A 15,615-nucleotide genomic window follows, 5' to 3' on the forward strand; every position below is an offset into this window, starting at 1 on the left:
CGTCACGTCAGAGCAAAGGCGCGCCGTGATTGGTTGCCGACCTGCGCAGTACGGCATTTGCTGTCTAGTTGTCAGAATTAGTCTTTTTATCTTTGTCTTTCATTATAGCAATCTATTCATATTATAATAAATCTCTATCACTACCCATTCAAAAAAAATCACGAGAGTCTCACATATACTCTAAATAAACCCAATCCAATAAAAGGGATGTGTGCCTCGATGCCTAAGTTATAGAAAAGCCAGCAAGAAATGCTTTTTTAATTGATAGATATGCATTCGAACTGTCATTCTTAGCATTTTGCATTTGGTGCGCAATCAATTTCAATCGTACAACTCAGTGACCGGTTTACCCCTTCGTCAATAATACCAATGTACGACATTTGTCCAATTACATTGCGGTCAATTATCAACTTAATGTGCCGCAAATCGTACTTAATATAATATCGTATGTAGTGGAATGGCGTTTGCTTGAAGCAGGAACCTGAACTACATTTAGTGTTTTATTTTGTTCAAAGGATCGAAATGCATTGTACATGAATTTATGAGCTCATGGTTAAATAGACCTGATAGGTCTCCAGATGTAGGTCAAATCTAAGCATTTTTAGATCTCTTGCAACACGATATCGCAGGGGAAGGTTTTTGTTTTGTTTATGATAACTTGACAAAAAGTCATAGACGCAAGTAATCCTCGTGATTTGAAATTAAAATATGTTTAAAAGAGTTTTATAAAACGGTTTTGTATTATAGTTCTTAATTCTGAATATGTGACCGTTCACGGCGAATGAGCCGTAAATTCCTCCCCCGGTCAATTTTGTTTTATTTCGTGTTTAAAAAAAAACCATCATAAACTTTAAAATGGTATATCATTTGACTTCAAACGATATCCAGAAGCGGGGTTATGGTTTGTTAAACTTTGCTCCTTCAACAAAATTATAGCTTTTTTCGTTTCTACATGTGTCTCTTTTTCCACATTGCTGGCAATAAATATCAAACAGTCATAATTGGCGGTCATTTCAAATCATCCCCAAGTCCCCACGAGGTTTGAGAAAGTTCTCTCATTGTTAATTGTTGGTTATGCATACCTATACAAAATACAATGCCTGGTAACCCACCACTTGAACAGGATTTAGCAAAAGCAAAGTTCTATAGCCATCTACGGTAGAAGCTTATTATCCACTTCAACAATAGGATAATTGATTAGTGTTTCACTATCGAAATGAGATCGATGTCGGGCCAGCTTAAGTTACCGATGAATACGACCTTCGTACACATTTTACACCGTAACTCAGAATACAATTTAGGGAATTTACGGCTTATTTGTGCTGCCGGGTCACATTCATATACTAAAGAACCTACTAAACGACACAAGACAGATAAAGTTAACTCAGTGACTCCTGATGGTCTCAATTAAATTAATCACAAAGGAAGCGAGTCCGGTAAAGAAGATACCACTCACTGCTGTGGTTTTCACATGAGTACACCATCTCGCTCAATATATTGCCAATAGCGCTGCACCATGCATTCCTTAGTTAAAAACCAGCGTCACATCACTTGTTTAAGATGTCGGTGGACATCCTCATCATCGTCGGCCTTCAATAGCCCCTTGCAAAATTTGTTTGTCTACACCTCCATGTTTGACTCCATTGACTGGTCTAGTGTTCCTCACCTTACCTGATTGCATACCTTTGGCATTTTATTCTGGTATCAAATGCACTTAATATTATTAATATACTTAATATAAAAGGAACTTGAGCCAAAAGTGGGGCTTTCACTTAAATATTATTAATATACTTACTATACTACGTCATCATACAGTTTTAGCTGCAGCAGAAATCTTACCAACTAGCAACTAGGAGGAGTATAGATGAGTTGACCTCTACGAAGGCAAGGGACTGGTATATCTTAATGCTTGTGTGAACCCCATGCAACCACTACACTGTTCAATAGTCTTATTGTGATGTGGTGGGAGTTTTAAAAACACGAGACCTGAACAAAATATGATGCGCGCGCATACTGCCAGGCAAAAAACAATGGGAACTGTGATGATGCGTTCGCATACTGCCAGGCATTGACGTAAGAAGTCAACTCATCTATAGTATTAGTAATCGAATAGTTATTCATGAACAGAGTTGAAAAGTATTTACACATATTAAGTGATTTTGAGACACCTCTGGGTAGGCAGCGTTTCTTCATTTGTAGTAAATAGAGTATTTGCAAACAACCTCTTAACATCTTTAAAGCTCGACAGGTCGTATACTTTAGTCGTAATATTACCCTAGCAAAGCAAATATATGGGACAAGCAGTGTTGTGCTCAACCTAACAGAATATAATTGTAGCCACAATTATAGACAACAGGTGTGTCTAAAATGAAACACGGCGTTAACACTAACAAAACATTGTTGTGAGTAATTTCGTGCAAAGATCAGCATTCCTTAAAAATACATTATTTTATAACACCAGTATTCTCGATTTCGCTACTAGTATGATGATATACAGCGGAAACATAGACTTAACAAAGCAAATCGAAAGTACATATACTCGCTAATACGCGCCTAATGCGAAGGTAAAAATATTGATTCAAGAAGCCACTTCATCCACTCTTTGCCCGTAAGCTCCTGTTGTCAAGGACTTTTCGCAGAGTGAAAGGTAAATTTGCAGTTTGACGGCAAAGGGTAAAAATTAAATTTTCTGCTGATCTCGGCGCAAAAATATTGCAGAAAATGTTCTTTATACATGGAAAAAATAACATGGTATTTCCCAAAGAACTTTTTACTCATTTTCCCAAAGAACTTTTTACTAATTTTCCCAAAGAACTTTTTACTAATTATTCCCGCATATCTTACCAAATATAAAAATTCATAAACAAATAACACTATAACAATATAGATCCATACCAATTCTCATAATATACTGATTGTAATGATTAATTAATAAATTTATGGTGCTTTTACTTGACATTCTCCCTATTGTGCCAATATTATTCCAAATAGCTATAGCTGACTTCAGAGACACAGTTGCGGGCAAAGGAAACAATTAAGACAGAAATAATGGTCAAGCATGTTTTCCTACGTAGTAGTAGGAGACAGTAATTCCTGTGGGTCGCGTCCTTATTGATCGTACTTGACAATTGAAAAACGTAGTATTTGTATAATAATGGTAAATAATAAACGAGAATAAAAACTAAACCGAGTAATCACAATTGACTCGTCCAGCGTTCTTGACCTTAATACCATGACGTACAAGAAAATGCTTATATGGTATTACGTGCCGACATTGCCCTTTAACTCTGGTAATGATTGCCTTGACTGGACACGACTTAATAGAGAGTTTGCGAAAGGAAGTTTACAAATTCACTTCAACTGCAACGGCAACTTCAGAAGTATCAAAGTAAATTTAGGTAAACAAATCCAGTAAACTACTCACGTCTTTAGCTTTCGCCATCTCGGATGATGGCTTTCTCAAAAGTGACTTGGTTCACTGCTTCTCCCGCGGAAAGCGGCTGTAGCCTCATTCCCAGAGTGTGATGGTGCAAGCAGTGAGTCATATACGTGATCTAGAGTGTATGTCCCGGTTCATGGTGGCGGCCCCCTTTCTCCTGATCCATATGGCCTCCCGGACTTTTCTTTTGAACTGATTTGCTTCCTTGTCAAGTATTGTAGCTCCCTCCCAATCTATAACATGGTATTGATAAAAATGAGCAAAAATGTCCTAAACACTTAAAATATCACTGCGGCCAACATCCCAGAGAGGGAGGGTCAAGCAGGAGGACAAGATGTCCCATGGTGGAGTTTTCCCTCCCTCTTTGCTACCGCCACTGCACCTCCACTGCATGTACTTCCAATACTCTCCGTAAATAAATGTATGCACCTGCTATGCTCTTCCCAGAAGTATCTTACACTGCTTATCTCCTGTAAAAAGAAGTCAATTTTACGCGAACTTAATCTCCTTGACGATGAAGTTTTCAGCAAACGTGATTTCGCAAACTGAATTTTTACGTCATGATCGCACACAAAAGTATATACCAGGCTTGACGTTTGGAACAAAACATATTTTAACCTAATTCATTCCATTAATCATTTTCAACAATATGTGATGTATTTTTACCCGAACCAACAAATGAGATTTTCAATAATTGGTTTTTTAACTACAATCCCCGAAATATGTCTTGAAACATTAAAGCGTCTTTAGGGGAAAATAAGTCCCCCACTCCCCCGTGCAATGTTGAAACGTGCAAATGTGTTCAGCGTGTCTCCAAAGTGTCGCAACATTGAATGATGGGGGTGGGGAAGAGAAAAGTGTTAATTGATGGCCCAGCTTTCTTCTAATTCCAAATATTCAACATTTTTATCCACATTAAAAATACACTTTTGATTTCATTCAAGATGCCTAAAGCGTTTCAACTACATTTTTCGGGGATTGTCTGAGGCAATCGCAAAAATTAACATCTGATTTTAATCTTTTGGCTATAACTTTAAAACTACTTGATAGAATCACTCCAAATTTTCAATGAATATTAGTTAGTGCATAAGCTATGATGTGGGTATAAAATAAAACAACTAATCAATTTTGACTATATCGCCCTGCACTACAAGCAGGTTGCACCCATCACCTGTGTATGTCTACAATCATAGATTGAATACAATAGCGCTCTTTTCAAACATCCTAATCTTACAGATGTGAGTGATCAGCATGATATAGTTCAATGCATAGGTACCGCGTGAAAAAATTTCCATGACTATTTATTAATAGATAGGCTATGATGTGGGCACAAAATAAAACAACTAATCTTTTATTTAGATAGTGGTCAAATAATTCTTTTGTACTGCATCCATTTGCATATCTTCTGGAGCGTGCCTATAGAGGAGATGATTTGAACTAATGACCTTATATGCAAGCACTCTATAAGTAAATACTTATGAAAACGTATGAAACTTGAACGTGGAGGTGTGTGGGGGGGGGGTTACACGATAATCGATTATCGATTTTCATCCACCACCCTCAACCATCCTTAGCGACTAATCATCCTTAGCGACTGCGATTGAACATGACAGTCTGTGATCATCATTTCCGTGTTAGGTTTTAGAATTTAATTGAATATTGACAATTACTTGATCATTGATTGTCGGTTATCGACTGTCTATTCCCCCCCCCCCCTCCCACCACCAACAACAACTCAAACACTGCTTAACAACGACATCTACCGGCGTGGCGTGTTAAATAAAGACTGTGATCACGAACTCCTACAATTGCTATATTGCCCATATTCATGACATTTAAAGATATCCGGATCTATGTGTGTCTTTATTACAATTAACAAAAACAATCAATTATCATGCCATAGATAAATTAGGGTTTTAAAACTTATTTTCGTGTTTCACAATGTCAATTGTCATGAATATAGAAGAAAAGTTTACTGGTTTGAATAAGTCACACACACAAAAAAAAGAAGAAAAAAAGTGAAACTGTTGGGGCTCGAACCACTAGCCTTTCGTTTCACCGTCTGAAGTACTGTCCATTACACCACGCTGTCATGTTGAAATAATTACGGGATTCCGTGATATATGGGTGCGCATTGCATTCTCGTGATTATGAAAATGGTAAATATCGACAGACGATTTACATTTGCTAAAATCAGTAAAATGTAAATAATGTTAGAGCTAACAAAACGTAAAATAGTAAAATTAGATGTAGTTTTTAACAAGCTTTCAAACAAAACACTTTACACATAAAAGTTGACACCAAATCGGCCTAAATTATGAATTTTGTCAACGGTTTACCATTTCTAAATTAAAGAAACTCCTTGTATTAATATTCAGTATTAGACTATGGTAAACCGTCAAATCACTATGTGATTCAATGGGACGATTTACAATCGCACTTTACCATTTCACGCAAATAAAATGATCAATTTTAAAGATATCTCTGCATAAGTAGGCCTACTTCATGAGCGTACTAATGCGATTTTTTTATTGGTTCGTTTGTTTTTTGGGTTTTTTTTTTGCTTTGGGGGAGGGCGTTGATCTGCAAAAGGTGAAAAAGGTCCTTTTTTGACTATATTGCCCTGCACTGCAGCGTTCACGCGATACCTATGCATTGAACTATATCATGCTTGCTGATCACACACATCTGTAAGATTAGTATGTTTGAAAAGAGCGCTATTGTATTCAATCTATGATTGTAGACATACACAGGTGATGGGTGCAACCTGCTTGTAGTGCAGGGCGATATAGTCAAAATTGATACAATTATTTGTTTTATTTTATATCCACATCATAGCTTATGCATTAACTAATATTCATTGAAAATTTGGAGTAATTCTATCAAGTAGTTTTAAAGTTACAGCCAAAAGTTTAAAATCAGATGTTAATTTTAGCGATTGCCTCATACAATCCCCGAAATATGTCTTGAAACATTAAAGCGTCTTTAGGGAAAATAAGTCCCCCACTCCCCGTGCAATGTTGAAACGTGCAAATGTGTTCAGCGTGTCTCCAAAGTGTCGCAACATTGAATGATGGGGGTGGGGAAGGAAAAAGTGTTAATTGATGGCCCAGCTTTCTTCTAATTCCAAATATTCAACATTTTTATCCACATTAAAAATACACTTTTGATTTCATTCAAGATGCCTAAAGCGTTTCAACTACATTTTTTCGGGGATTGTCTGAGGCAATCGCAAAAATTAACATCTGATTTTAATCTTTTGGCTATAACTTTAAAACTACTTGATAGAATCACTCCAAATTTTCAATGAATATTAGTTAGTGCATAAGCTATGATGTGGGTATAAAATAAAACAACTAATCAATTTTGACTATATCGCCCTGCACTACAAGCAGGTTGCACCCATCACCTGTGTATGTCTACAATCATAGATTGAATACAATAGCGCTCTTTTCAAACATACTAATCTTACAGATGTGAGTGATCAGCATGATATAGTTCAATGCATAGGTACCGCGTGAAAAAATTTCCATGACTATTTATTAATAGATAGGCTATGATGTGGGCACAAAATAAAACAACTAATCTTTTATTTAGATAGTGGTCAAATAATTCTTTTGTACTGCATCCATTTGCATATCTTCTGGAGCGTGCCTATAGAGGAGATGATTTGAACTAATGACCTTATATGCAAGCACTCTATAAGTAAATACTTATGAAAACGTATGAAACTTGAACGTGGAGGTGTGTGGGGGAGGGGGTTACACGATAATCGATTATCGATTTTCATCCACCACCCTCAACCATCCTTAGCGACTAATCATCCTTAGCGACTGCGATTGAACATGACAGTCTGTGATCATCATTTCCGTGTTAGGTTTTAGAATTTAATTGAATATTGACAATTACTTGATCATTGATTGTCGGTTATCGACTGTCTATTCCCCCCCCACCACCAACAACAACTCAAACACTGCTTAACAACGACATCTACCGGCGTGGCGTGTTAAATAAAGACTGTGATCACGAACTCCTACAATTGCTATATTGCCCATATTCATGACATTTAAAGATATCCGGATCTATGTGTGTCTTTATTACAATTAACAAAAACAATCAATTATCATGCCATAGATAAATTAGGGTTTTAAAACTTATTTTCGTGTTTCACAATGTCAATTGTCATGAATATAGAAGAAAAGTTTACTGGTTTGAATAAGTCACACACACAAAAAAAAAAAAAAGTGAAACTGTTGGGGCTCGAACCACTAGCCTTTCGTTTCACCGTCTGAAGTACTGTCCATTACACCACGCTGTCATGTTGAAATAATTACGGGATTCCGTGATATATGGGTGCGCATTGCATTCTCGTGATTATGAAAATGGTAAATATCGACAGATGATTTACATTTGCTAAAATCAGTAAAATGTAAATAATGTTAGAGCTAACAAAACGTAAAATAGTAAAATTAGATGTAGTTTTTAACAAGCTTTCAAACAAAACACTTTACACATAAAAGTTGACACCAAATCGGCCTAAATTATGAATTTTGTCAACGGTTTACCATTTCTAAATTAAAAAACTCCTTGTATTAATATTCAGTATTAGACTATGGTAAACCGTCAAATCACTATGTGATTCAATGGGACGATTTACAATCGCACTTTACCATTTCACGCAAATAAAATGATCAATTTTAAAGATATCTCTGCATAAGTAGGCCTACTTCATGAGCGTACTAATGCGATTTTTTTATTGGTTCGTTTGTTTTTTGTGTTTTTTTTTGCTTTGGGGGAGGGCGTTGATCTGCAAAAGGTGAAAAAGGTCCTTTTTGACTATATTGCCCTGCACTGCAGCGTTCACGCGATACCTATGCATTGAACTATATCATGCTTGCTGATCACACACATCTGTAAGATTAGTATGTTTGAAAAGAGCGCTATTGTATTCAATCTATGATTGTAGACATACACAGGTGATGGGTGCAACCTGCTTGTAGTGCAGGGCGATATAGTCAAAATTGATACAATTATTTGTTTTATTTTATATCCACATCATAGCTTATGCATTAACTAATATTCATTGAAAATTTGGAGTAATTCTATCAAGTAGTTTTAAAGTTACAGCCAAAAGTTTAAAATCAGATGTTAATTTTAGCGATTGCCTCATACAATCCCCGAAATATGTCTTGAAACATTAAAGCGTCTTTAGGGGAAAATAAGTCCCCCCACTCCCCGTGCAATGTTGAAACGTGCAAATGTGTTCAGCGTGTCCCCAAAGTGTCGCAACATTGAATGATGGGGGTGGGGAAGGGAAAAGTGTTAATTGATGGCCCAGCTTTCTTCTAATTCCAAATATTCAACATTTTTATCCACATTAAAAATACACTTTTGATTTCATTCAAGATGCCTAAAGCGTTTCAACTACATTTTTCGGGGATTGTCTGAGGCAATCGCAAAAATTAACATCTGATTTTAATCTTTTGGCTATAACTTTAAAACTACTTGATAGAATCACTCCAAATTTTCAATGAATATTAGTTAGTGCATAAGCTATGATGTGGGTATAAAATAAAACAACTAATCAATTTTGACTATATCGCCCTGCACTACAAGCAGGTTGCACCCATCACCTGTGTATGTCTACAATCATAGATTGAATACAATAGCGCTCTTTTCAAACATACTAATCTTACAGATGTGAGTGATCAGCATGATATAGTTCAATGCATAGGTACCGCGTGAAAAAATTTCCATGACTATTTATTAATAGATAGGCTATGATGTGGGCACAAAATAAAACAACTAATCTTTTATTTAGATAGTGGTCAAATAATTCTTTTGTACTGCATCCATTTGCATATCTTCTGGAGCGTGCCTATAGAGGAGATGATTTGAACTAATGACCTTATATGCAAGCACTCTATAAGTAAATACTTATGAAAACGTATGAAACTTGAACGTGGAGGTGTGTGGGGGGGGGTTACACGATAATCGATTATCGATTTTCATCCACCACCCTCAACCATCCTTAGCGACTAATCATCCTTAGCGACTGCGATTGAACATGACAGTCTGTGATCATCATTTCCGTGTTAGGTTTTAGAATTTAATTGAATATTGACAATTACTTGATCATTGATTGTCGGTTATCGACTGTCTATTCCCCCCCCCCCTCCCACCACCAACAACAACTCAAACACTGCTTAACAACGACATCTACCGGCGTGGCGTGTTAAATAAAGACTGTGATCACGAACTCCTACAATTGCTATATTGCCCATATTCATGACATTTAAAGATATCCGGATCTATGTGTGTCTTTATTACAATTAACAAAAACAATCAATTATCATGCCATAGATAAATTAGGGTTTTAAAACTTATTTTCGTGTTTCACAATGTCAATTGTCATGAATATAGAAGAAAAGTTTACTGGTTTGAATAAGTCACACACAAAAAAAAGTAAAAAAAAAAGTGAAACTGTTGGGGCTCGAACCACTAGCCTTTCGTTTCACCGTCTGAAGTACTGTCCATTACACCACGCTGTCATGTTGAAATAATTACGGGATTCCGTGATATATGGGTGCGCATTGCATTCTCGTGATTATGAAAATGGTAAATATCGACAGACGATTTACATTTGCTAAAATCAGTAAAATGTAAATAATGTTAGAGCTAACAAAACGTAAAATAGTAAAATTAGATGAAGTTTTTAACAAGCTTTCAAACAAAACACTTTACACATAAAAGTTGACACCAAATCGGCCTAAATTATGAATTTTGTCAACGGTTTACCATTTCTAAATTAAAGAAACTCCTTGTATTAATATTCAGTATTAGACTATGGTAAACCGTCAAATCACTATGTGATTCAATGGGACGATTTACAATCGCACTTTACCATTTCACGCAAATAAAATGATCAATTTTAAAGATATCTCTGCATAAGTAGGCCTACTTCATGAGCGTACTAATGCGATTTTTTATTGGTTCGTTTGTTTTTTGTGTTTTTTTTTGCTTTGGGGGGAGGGCGTTGATCTGCAAAAGGTGAAAAAGGTCCTTTTTGACTATATTGCCCTGCACTGCAGCGTTCACGCGATACCTATGCATTGAACTATATCATGCTTGCTGATCACACACATCTGTAAGATTAGTATGTTTGAAAAGAGCGCTATTGTATTCAATCTATGATTGTAGACATACACAGGTGATGGGTGCCAACCTGCTTGTAACGATATAAAAATTGATACAAAAATTATATCATGCTTGTTTTGCTATCAAGTAGGGCGATATAGTCAAAATTGAAACGTACAATTATTTGTTTTAATATCCACATCATGATGCTTTGCATTAACTGAATATTCATTGAAATATTCAACATTTTATCCACATTAAAAATACACTTTTGATTTATTCAAGTGCCTAAAGCGTTTCAACTACATTTTTCGGGGATTGTCTGAAATCAAAAATTAACATCTGATTTTAATCTTTTGGCTATAACTCACTTGATAGAATTCCAAATTTTCAATGAATATTAGTTATGCATAAGCCTGCAACTACTATATCGCCATGCACTACAAGCAGGTTGCACCCATCACCTGTGTATGTCTACAATCATAGATTGAATACAATAGCGCTCTTTTTCAAACATACTAATCTTACAGATGTGAGTGATCAGCATGATATAGTTCAATGCATAGGTACCGCGTGAAAAATTTCCATGACTATTTATTAATAGATAGGCTATGATGTGGGCACAAAATAAAACAACTAATCTTTTATTTAGATAGTGGTCAAATAATTCTTTTGTACTGCATCCATTTGCATATCTTCTGGAGCGTGCCTATAGAGGAGATGATTTGAACTAATGACCTTATATGCAAGCACTCTTAAAGTAAATACTTATGAAAACGTATGAAACTTGAACGTGGAGGTGTGTGGGGGAGGGGGTTACACGATAATCGATTATCGATTTTCATCCACCACCCTCAACCATCCTTAGCGACTAATCATCCTTAGCGACTGCGATTGAACATGACAGTCTGTGATCATCATTTCCGTGTTAGGTTTTAGAATTTAATTGAATATTGACAATTACTTGATCATTGATTGTCGGTTATCGACTGTCTATTCCCCCCCCACCACCAACAACAACTCAAACACTGCTTAACAACGACATCTACCGGCGTGGCGTGTTAAATAAAGACTGTGATCACGAACTCCTACAATTGCTATATTGCCCATATTCATGACATTTAAAGATATCCGGATCTATGTGTGTCTTTATTACAATTAACAAAAACAATCAATTATCATGCCATAGATAAATTAGGGTTTTAAAACTTATTTTCGTGTTTCACAATGTCAATTGTCATGAATATAGAAGATAAGTTTACTGGTTTGAATAAGTCACACAACAAAAAAAAAAAAAAAAAAAAGTGAAACTGTTGGGGCTCGAACCACTAGCCTTTCGTTTCACCGTCTGAAGTACTGTCCATTACACCACGCTGTCATGTTGAAATAATTACGGGATTCCGTGATATATGGGTGCGCATTGCATTCTCGTGATTATGAAAATGGTAAATATCGACAGACGATTTACATTTGCTAAAATCAGTAAAATGTAAATAATGTTAGAGCTAACAAAACGTAAAATAGTAAAATTAGATGTAGTTTTTAACAAGCTTTCAAACAAAACACTTTACACATAAAAGTTGACACCAAATCGGCCTAAATTATGAATTTTGTCAACGGTTTACCATTTCTAAATTAAAGAAACTCCTTGTATTAATATTCAGTATTAGACTATGGTAAACCGTCAAATCACTATGTGATTCAATGGGACGATTTACAATCGCACTTTACCATTTCACGCAAATAAAATGATCAATTTTAAAGATATCTCTGCATAAGTAGGCCTACTTCATGAGCGTACTAATGCGATTTTTTATTGGTTCGTTTGTTTTTTGTGTTTTTTTGCTTTGGGGAGGGCGTTGATCTGCAAAAGGTGAAAAAGGTCCTTTTTGACTATATTGCCCTGCACTGCAGCGTTCACGCGATACCTATGCATTGAACTATATCATGCTTGCTGATCACACACATCTGTAAGATTAGTATGTTTGAAAAGAGCGCTATTGTATTCAATCTATGATTGTAGACATACACAGGTGATGGGTGCAACCTGCTTGTAGTGCAGGGCGATATAGTCAAAATTGATACAATTATTTGTTTTATTTTATATCCACATCATAGCTTATGCATTAACTAATATTCATTGAAAATTTGGAGTAATTCTATCAAGTAGTTTTAAAGTTACAGCCAAAAGTTTAAAATCAGATGTTAATTTTAGCGATTGCCTCATACAATCCCCGAAATATGTCTTGAAACATTAAGCGTCTTTAGGGGAAAATAAGTCCCCCCACTCCCCCGTGCAATGTTGAAACGTGCAAATGTGTTCAGCGTGTCTCCAAAGTGTCGCAACATTGAATGATGGGAGTAAAAAAAAAAAAGTGTTAATTGATGGCCCAGCTTTCTTCTAATTCCAAATATTCAACATTTTTATCCACATTAAAAATACACTTTTGATTTCATTCAAGATGCCTAAAGCGTTTCAACTACATTTTTCGGGGATTGTCTGAGGCAATCGCAAAAATTAACATCTGATTTTAATCTTTTGGCTATAACTTTAAAACTACTTGATAGAATCACTCCAAATTTTCAATGAATATTAGTTAGTGCATAAGCTATGATGTGGGTATAAAATAAAACAACTAATCAATTTTGACTATATCGCCCTGCACTACAAGCAGGTTGCACCCATCACCTGTGTATGTCTACAATCATAGATTGAATACAATAGCGCTCTTTTCAAACATACTAATCTTACAGATGTGAGTGATCAGCATGATATAGTTCAATGCATAGGTACCGCGTGAAAAAATTTCCATGACTATTTATTAATAGATAGGCTATGATGTGGGCACAAAATAAAACAACTAATCTTTTATTTAGATAGTGGTCAAATAATTCTTTTGTACTGCATCCATTTGCATATCTTCTGGAGCGTGCCTATAGAGGAGATGATTTGAACTAATGACCTTATATGCAAGCACTCTATAAGTAAATACTTATGAAAACGTATGAAACTTGAACGTGGAGGTGTGTGGGGGGAGGGGGGTTACACGATAATCGATTATCGATTTTCATCCACCACCCTCAACCATCCTTAGCGACTAATCATCCTTAGCGACTGCGATTGAACATGACAGTCTGTGATCATCATTTCCGTGTTAGGTTTTAGAATTTAATTGAATATTGACAATTACTTGATCATTGATTGTCGGTTATCGACTGTCTATTCCCCCCCTCCACCACCAACAACAACTCAAACACTGCTTAACAACGACATCTACCGGCGTGGCGTGTTAAATAAAGACTGTGATCACGAACTCCTACAATTGCTATATTGCCCATATTCATGACATTTAAAGATATCCGGATCTATGTGTGTCTTTATTACAATTAACAAAAACAATCAATTATCATGCCATAGATAAATTAGGGTTTTAAAACTTATTTTCGTGTTTCACAATGTCAATTGTCATGAATATAGAAGAAAAGTTTACTGGTTTGAATAAGTCACACACAAAAAAAAAAAAAAAAAAAACTGTTGGGGCTCGAACCACTAGCCTTTCGTTTCACCGTCTGAAGTACTGTCCATTACACCACGCTGTCATGTTGAAATAATTACGGGATTCCGTGATATATGGGTGCGCATTGCATTCTCGTGATTATGAAAATGGTAAATATCGACAGACGATTTACATTTGCTAAAATCAGTAAAATGTAAATAATGTTAGAGCTAACAAAACGTAAAATAGTAAAATTAGATGTAGTTTTTAACAAGCTTTCAAACAAAACACTTTACAAATAAAAGTTGACACCAAATCGGCCTAAATTATGAATTTTGTCAACGGTTTACCATTTCTAAATTAAAAAAACTCCTTGTATTAATATTCAGTATTAGACTATGGTAAACCGTCAAATCACTATGTGATTCAATGGGACGATTTACAATCGCACTTTACCATTTCACGCAAATAAAATGATCAATTTTAAAGATATCTCTGCATAAGTAGGCCTACTTCATGAGCGTACTAATGCGATTTTTTTATTGGTTCGTTTGTTTTTTGTGTTTTTTTGCTTTGGGGAGGGCGTTGATCTGCAAAAGGTGAAAAAGGTCCTTTTTGACTATATTGCCCTGCACTGCAGCGTTCACGCGATACCTATGCATTGAACTATATCATGCTTGCTGATCACACACATCTGTAAGATTAGTATGTTTGAAAAGAGCGCTATTGTATTCAATCTATGATTGTAGACATACACAGGTGATGGGTGCAACCTGCTTGTAGTGCAGGGCGATATAGTCAAAATTGATACAATTATTTGTTTTATTTTATATCCACATCATAGCTTATGCATTAACTAATATTCATTGAAAATTTGGAGTAATTCTATCAAGTAGTTTTAAAGTTACAGCCAAAAGTTTAAAATCAGATGTTAATTTTAGCGATTGCCTCATACAATCCCCGAAATATGTCTTGAAACATTAAAGCGTCTTTAGGGGAAAATAAGTCCCCCCACTCCCCCGTGCAATGTTGAAACGTGCAAATGTGTTCAGCGTGTCTCCAAAGTGTCGCAACATTGAATGATGGGGGTGGGGAACGGAAAAGTGTTAATTGATGGCCCAGCTTTCTTCTAATTCCAAATATTCAACATTTTTATCCACATTAAAAATACACTTTTGATTTCATTCAAGATGCCTAAAGCGTTTCAACTACATTTTTCGGGGATTGTCTGAGGCAATCGCAAAAATTAACATCTGATTTTAATCTTTTGGCTATAACTTTAAAACTACTTGATAGAATCACTCCAAATTTTCAATGAATATTAGTTAGTGCATAAGCTATGATGTGGGTATAAAATAAAACAACTAATCAATTTTGACTATATCGCCCTGCACTACAAGCAGGTTGCACCCATCACCTGTGTATGTCTACAATCATAGATTGAATACAATAGCGCTCTTTTCAAACATACTAATCTTACAGATGTGAGTGATCAGCATGATATAGTTCAATGCATAGGTACCGCGTGAAAAATTTCCATGA

The sequence above is a fragment of the Amphiura filiformis genome, chromosome 20 (assembly GCF_039555335.1).
Source record: "Amphiura filiformis chromosome 20, Afil_fr2py, whole genome shotgun sequence".
Taxonomy (NCBI): domain Eukaryota; kingdom Metazoa; phylum Echinodermata; class Ophiuroidea; order Amphilepidida; family Amphiuridae; genus Amphiura; species Amphiura filiformis.